This window comes from Euprymna scolopes, chromosome 10 (assembly GCF_053919585.1).
Source record: "Euprymna scolopes isolate OS-2025 chromosome 10, ASM5391958v1, whole genome shotgun sequence".
NCBI classification, from domain to species: domain Eukaryota; kingdom Metazoa; phylum Mollusca; class Cephalopoda; order Sepiida; family Sepiolidae; genus Euprymna; species Euprymna scolopes.
The window spans coordinates 138,738,600-138,745,842 of NC_136491.1; positions in this window are offsets into that span (position 1 = coordinate 138,738,600).

Consider the following 7,243-nt stretch of genomic DNA (forward strand, 5'->3'; position numbering starts at 1 on the left):
AGAATTTACAAGCAGGCTGCCATGGGTTCTCCCGTCGTAGTATACGCTTAAATAGGATATTTTAATTCATACAGATATGTATTTATTAATATAGAGTCTATAGATTATTATATTAAACCCAAATATAAAGTAGTGAGATCCGAACTATATATATATATATATATATATATATATATATATATATATATATATATATATATATATACTAGCAGACCGTCTGGCGTTGCTCGGTCGTATGCGAGTATCATTATTTTTTCTAAAACGTTCAATTCTTTTACGTAAAACAAAATATCCAAGTGAACCAAGTACGATACACATTAAGACAGGTTGACACGATATTTAAAATGTATTTTGAAACCTACATATTTTTTTCATGTGAACCATTCACGCATGTGCATTCGTGAAGCAGGCGACAAACAGATAAATATCCAATGATCCGTACGCACAAATTTTTCAATTTGGACTTATTAGCAGCCCGTTCTTTCTGGATAAAAAACAATTTCAAAGTTTTTCACACGTGTGAATAGCATATATATCAAATTCTATAATATATAATCTTAGAAGTGTCTTAACAAACACATTCTTACTTTTATAGATATATAGATGAATAGGGTGAAATCAGCTAGAATCAGGGATACTTATTTGAGACAAGTGCCTAAACACCGTCAACGTTGCGAAAGTACCGGTGACTAATTGTTTAACTATATGGCTTGATAACTTGGCTGAGCCAAGTTTGAAGCCAATTCGTTCCAAAGAAATACTTTCACTGTGGAATATAGACATCCTTTACATGGCCACTCCTTGAAGTACCCTATGTATTTCTAGAAACAATCCTAATCAGAAAGATATCGGAAGAAACGAATGCCAATAATTTTCATCCTATTCATACGAAGTTGCCAGTACTGTAAAAAGCCGGATGAATAATCACTAATTGCTAATTGCTTAACTTATATAAGGTAAATAAAATATTAATTCTAACTAACAGAACCCAGGTTTGCTGTCTTGATCTATCTGCATAATTTTCTGTTGCAATAATAATTTTTAAAATACAAAACAAAAAAATTGTCAATAAATCCTTCTGTTAGTTTAATATTTTTTAAATAAATAAGCGAATATGTTTATAGTTTATATATTGGAAAATTGTTACAATTCTTGGAAGCTTTTTCATAATTAATTTTCTTGTATCAGTTGTTATAGTTAACTACACGTATTAACGTGTTAATGGATGGCTGTATGTAAGATAGAAATAACATATATTATGTTATGCTGGGGCAACATTGGATGGTCTTGCTGATAATCGATTTAGAACATAATCGATTATAAAAAAGTAAAATGTTAGATAATAAACATTTTTTCGTTTTGTAACTGCCATGTAGAAAAAGTTATGTTGTTGAAACAAAGGAATGTTTAGTAAAATATTTTGGTGAACTTATAAACAAGGAAAAATGCCGCGATAAATAAAATATCATTCTAACAGATAGTAAAGCGTGATTCAAAAGTCACATGTTAAAAGAGCAAAGAATAATAACATATATACAAAGAGACTTAGGAATTAGAAGAGACAAAGTTAGAGAGAGGATTAGACGGACTAAGAGAATATTAGAGACAGGGTCTGTAATGGCTTTGTACGGGGGTGAAACAGTCTTAGAGAAGCGTGCGATCTTCCAACAAGCAAACATCGTGGAATAAAACCTGTCTAAAATATAACCTAAGAGTCCTAGTCGTTTCGTTGATAAGGATGCTCATTTACGCTTTTAGCAGATTCATCAACCAATATCTGGATGAACAAAGGTATGATTTCTTTACTGCAAAGATGTATAGCCACACACAATTTTTGTGTTATCCTATTGTAAATGTCTTGTAACCCATGCACCACATATATTCACAAGGGTTTATGAACCTAAGACGACACAAAGAAACTGCACTATATATACAACTTATATACCCAACGCATTTTTATACAGCGCCTAATATCGCTTTACCCCCCCCTCACAACGTAACATATCAGCTAATATTAATCTTGACTAGAATTGAACTAAGTTCATATAGAAGTGACACGCAGTTTCGGAAATGATGAGTTACAATAGCAGAAAGAGAGTCTGTGTAAAGTTAAGTGCAGTCATACAGATCAAACATAATGTCACAGGTATGGTTGACAGACAGACCAAAGTTTCAGTCAGTATGTCAATGGGACGTGCGTGAACACATCGCGAATTATGTAGTAACTAGGGGGACCTGTGGGAATTGCGCAGGCAACTCATTTATATGTAATATATTTATGTTGGCATTCTGTAGATGTTCAGTGTTTATAGAAAGACTCTGATATTATCGTAGCTCTTATGTAAAAACTACAAATGTATTTATCTAGCTCGGTCGTAAAGTATGCTTAAATATGATATTTTAATTCTTGCAGATTTCGTATATATTATTATAGAGTTAATATTCTATCGATTTTTATATATTATAAAGTTGGGATTGTAAAAATTAAAAAAAATATATGCATATAACTTTAGTAGCTTTAGCCATAATCGAAACAAAACCCAAAACTTATGAAGAATTCTTGATAAAATTATTTATATAATAAAAATAGATTACTGGAGTGCCATCAATTATAATCGAAATCGAAACCAAAACTTCTGAAAAATTCTTGATAAAATTATTTATAAAAAAATTATGTGCCATCAGCTTTAATCGAAACCGAAACAAAAACTTAATTATAATTCTTGGTAAAATTATTTATGATAAGAAATGGAAGTACATAACAATTAAACGACCCGCATGTAATCGTGATACAGAAAATAACACACGTGCTATCGTACTAATATATAGATAACCTAAAAGAAAACTATGATAACCGCCAAGAGCGTAATACCCGCTAAGATTTTGTTCACTCTCTCCACTCATTTATACTTAATAGAATATTTAACTAATGAGTTAAGACAATACTAGTCTCCTTCTTAATTGTGAGCTATTTCTCTCCAGAATTAATTTAATACTATACTCTAAACAGAAGTCTTAGTCCACTTTTTTTTTACATGTATAAATATCTTAATGAAATGAAAATGTTACACCTCGTTATACAAGGTTGTATATTTAAAGTAATAATAGAAAACATGCCAACATAGTTATTGCAACTATCAGACTACGCCGCAGCTTACACGGACCATGACAATCACTGCGAAGCTATAGACTTGAGCCTGACTGTAGGAAATAACTATACAAAATTTCACATTAATACTCTGATACATACAATACAATACGTACATACGTACAAACATATATATCAAATCTGAAGATATTATAAATTTATCTATCTATATTACTTACGCTAGAATGTTGTAAAGTAATGGACTATCGCCCTGAAAAAAGTCAATAAATAAAATGGCTACTATATGTTTAGTAATTAACTTTTATTTTCGTCAAAAGAAAATAAAACAACTAATTCGTTCGATAATGAGCGGAAGCAGAGAGAAACTAATTGCGCACTTTTTTCCCGCGAGGAAACGAACGAAAACAAACGAACCACACACAAGCAAATCTGTGCATCACGTGTGAAAAATAGCATCGGCACTCATCCGTCATTATTCTTTTTCAATTCAAACTGACAAACAATTTAAAAGTTGCTATTTTTTGGTGGGCGCTTTTCCTGATTCTGTGTGTGTGTGGGGAGAAAGAGATAGAGAGAGTGGGTCTTGTTTAATTTTACATCATGCCTTTTTTTTTGTATTTTCTCGTTAATTGAGCTTTGTTTACGCAAAAGTTTTCTATTTTTTATCGTCTTGAAAACGTTGAACTTATACATGGAATGAGTGCAAACAATCGAACAGAGCATTTCTCGTTATAAATGTGTTCGAGTAATGTTTTAATAGATACTTTTAGATTAAAGAGACATAATATTTATTTTATTTCTGAGAGGAAACATGTTTGAACAGGATGAAACATTTATAAATCTATTAATAACGCAGAGTTAGCATCACACTGAATACTATTGTAACGATTATTGTTTTATGTTTTTACTAATATTTAAATATATATATATATATATATATATATATATATATATATATATATATATATATATAAAGTAACCGTGACATTTTAACTCGGACCCAACTCGTATGCAAAACAACCGCAAAATAACAAAAGAAAATCGAAACACTTCTGATTTTCAGTTGAAACACAAAACATTTATTCATGACAGTATCGTTTGCCGGGGGAGAGGTAATATGTTGAGGAACGTCCTGGGAACGAAACCAGCTCCCCGAGTGTTGGACACGATATCAAGCGATAAACACATGGAAACAGCAACAGGTTAAGTTGTCGTCGGTCATTACTGGCTGGCATGGGTCGCTTCCTGAGACTTAATTGCGTCGTTACAGGCAGCATTTACATCGTAACCATTAATAGCAAGGACCGCATGCTGAAATTTAACGCTTGCATAGGGACAGAGAACAAATGCGTTTTTATAAAAATATATAATTTATTTTACATTTAACACTGGCGCAGCATATTTAAATTAAGACCCGTTGAAACATGACGCATGCACCAAAAAACTGCTATCTACGTCTATTAAGGGTGAGATGCAAGCTTATACTGTTTTCAAACGATACAACCATATTCAATTCTCTCTTTCTACATTGGAACAGAGAGAGAAAATGTGAAAGAGATAAATAGAGAAAGCTAGAGAGAATGAGAGAGAGAGAGAGTGCGAGAGAGAACGAAAGAGAGAGAAAGAGAGAGATATGCGTTTTAACACAAATGTTTTGCCTTTTCATATTCAGCTATTCGCATGCAGGCTGACCTTTCTAGAATGATTTTGACCCCGCCAAATTTTCACAAACACTTGCCAGTCAAATCTGGTTGATATGTTTTAACATTTTAAAAATAACACGTTTTCATTTTATCATAAATACAGAACCAGTTGTGCACAAAGTTTATAGAAGCTCCAAGCTCCCCAAAACAGGAGCTTCGTCATTGCGCCACACTCACCCCCCACACTTTTTATTACCTTGCAAAAGTCATAACATTGTCGGATTGCTGGCAAAATGGTTATCATTAAAATGCTTTCTCTCTTCTCTCAATAATGTTTAAGGTTTATTCATTCTTTCTTTTTAAATTTTTTTAATCACTTTTTTAATATGATATTTTATTATTATTATTATTATTATTATTATTATTATTATCATTATTATTTTTATTTTTATTATTATCATTTTCTTTTCAGTCATTCGATTCTAGTGACTTTTTATAAAGCTTTACGTGTTTCTTATTTTTCGACAGTGCTTTTCGGTTGGTAACAATTTCTGTTTGCACCCGTGTATTTTTTCCAATTTCTTGGCCGTTTTCAAAAGATTATTGTTTTGTAGCCTGCTTCTATTTATAATGTTAGATAGGGATAAAACTCGAAAATTCCTTACAAGTTCGAGAGTGCTAGGATTTTTATGTAAAAGGATTAGTTATTGAAATTTCCATGGAAATCTCACAATTTATCTGAGGCTTTTATGGTTCAAAGGTACTTAAGGTGTAGTAGGTGGGAGCATACCTTAATTGCTTGTTACAGGTTTCCTTTTTCAGGCTGGGGGTCGATGTTGACGGGATGGATACTTTTTTGTTTGTTTGAAACTACTCTAACAGTATGCGTGGATGTGATGCATGTTGGTAACCTAACTCTCCCACTGGTATTATTACCAAGTGGAATGTTCATCCCTCTAACCGTTAGTTGGTTAGGGTGAAAGGTTATTTGGGTTCGGTTCCTTTGCAACCAGTCTTCACCTAATATCAACTCTCGATCTAAGTTTGGGGTGATATAAAACCTTGAGGAAGTTTTCACCTTCTTCATTTTAATAGCAATAACCCTTATCCCTGAGTGGCTTCTGGGCCTTGCTTAGTGGTGATCACTGTGTAAAAAAAAATAGGCAAATAGGCAATGCTCTTTAGTACTATCCTTTGCCCGTTTGCGAGAGTACCTACTAGGTTAGAATCCCTTAACTCCCCTTATTGCGTTTTTATCTCCTCAAAAACTGATGTTTTAATGAGCGAGACTTTCGATCTAGTGTCGATCAGTGTTTCTATCGATCTACCTCCTATTTTAACTACATAATTTACTCCGGATCCCTAGTTGGAAAGTTCATTCCTCGGGTTCCTCTATTTTCCCGAGTTTTCTTGACCGATTTCTTTCTTTCTGGGCCCGTTAAGGTCCTTTTTCACCAGGTTCTGGACATCCATAACCTCTGGTGTTTATCTTTCCCAGGGGTATACATTTGTTTAAGGATTGACATGGTTGCATGTCCGTGTGTTTGACCTCTGTGGCGGTCGGTGGTGAGTGGGTTTCTTCCTCAGTTGACCACTGGTATTTTCGTTCTAGCCTGTTATGGCTTAAACGCTATCGCTGCGGTCATGCCGAAGCACACTCACAAAACTTATATCTTACGGCATTACAGCTGTTCTAAGGTCAGGTTTTGGATATTCGAAATCAAGTTGGGACCCCTTTGTTCAATGATACCTGCTAACATTGTAATTTAATAAGCTATGATTTATGATAGCCTACTCCTTCGTGTGGCTACTTCGGAGTCACTCATAGTGTATTTCGATTTGTCTAGCACCAGAAAAGGGCTTCGATAATATTACCGGATTTGATCTGATCACATCCTCTTTGAAAATGTGATTACTTAACGCATATATGAAGAATTCCACTTGTATTGCTTAACTTTCCCTCATCTTTGAGCATATTTGTTCGCCCTACTTGTTAAATCTGCAAGTACCTAAATTGGATCTAGTTTTATACTTATTAGAGCCCGAGCAGAGTTGGAAAAATTTGTGAAATAGTCGTACTGAGCTGTTACTTGATCCAGCAGATCCTTGCTAGTGCAGTTCTGGTGATCATCGAGGAATTATCCGATCATTTCCGATACTAGATCTTCCGTAAAACCATATACCAGGTTGACTTGTTTTGGGTCTGTTAGCTGGTAGACCCGCTCTTTCTTTTTTAGAGCTGATAGCTATGGCCTTAAGTAAGACGGTTCCTAGTAAAGATTGGGATCTTCGATCCACCTGTGAGGATTGCTTGGTTAGTGTTAGCCATTTTCTCTCTCTCTCTCTCTCTGTATATATATATATATATATATATATATATATTAAATAGCCGACGTATAAACAAAATTCTCTATCCACAAAATAATTTTTACAAATTATTGAAACATATAAATGTGCAAAGTAACAAAAAGCTTTTCTGGAGTTTCCAGTG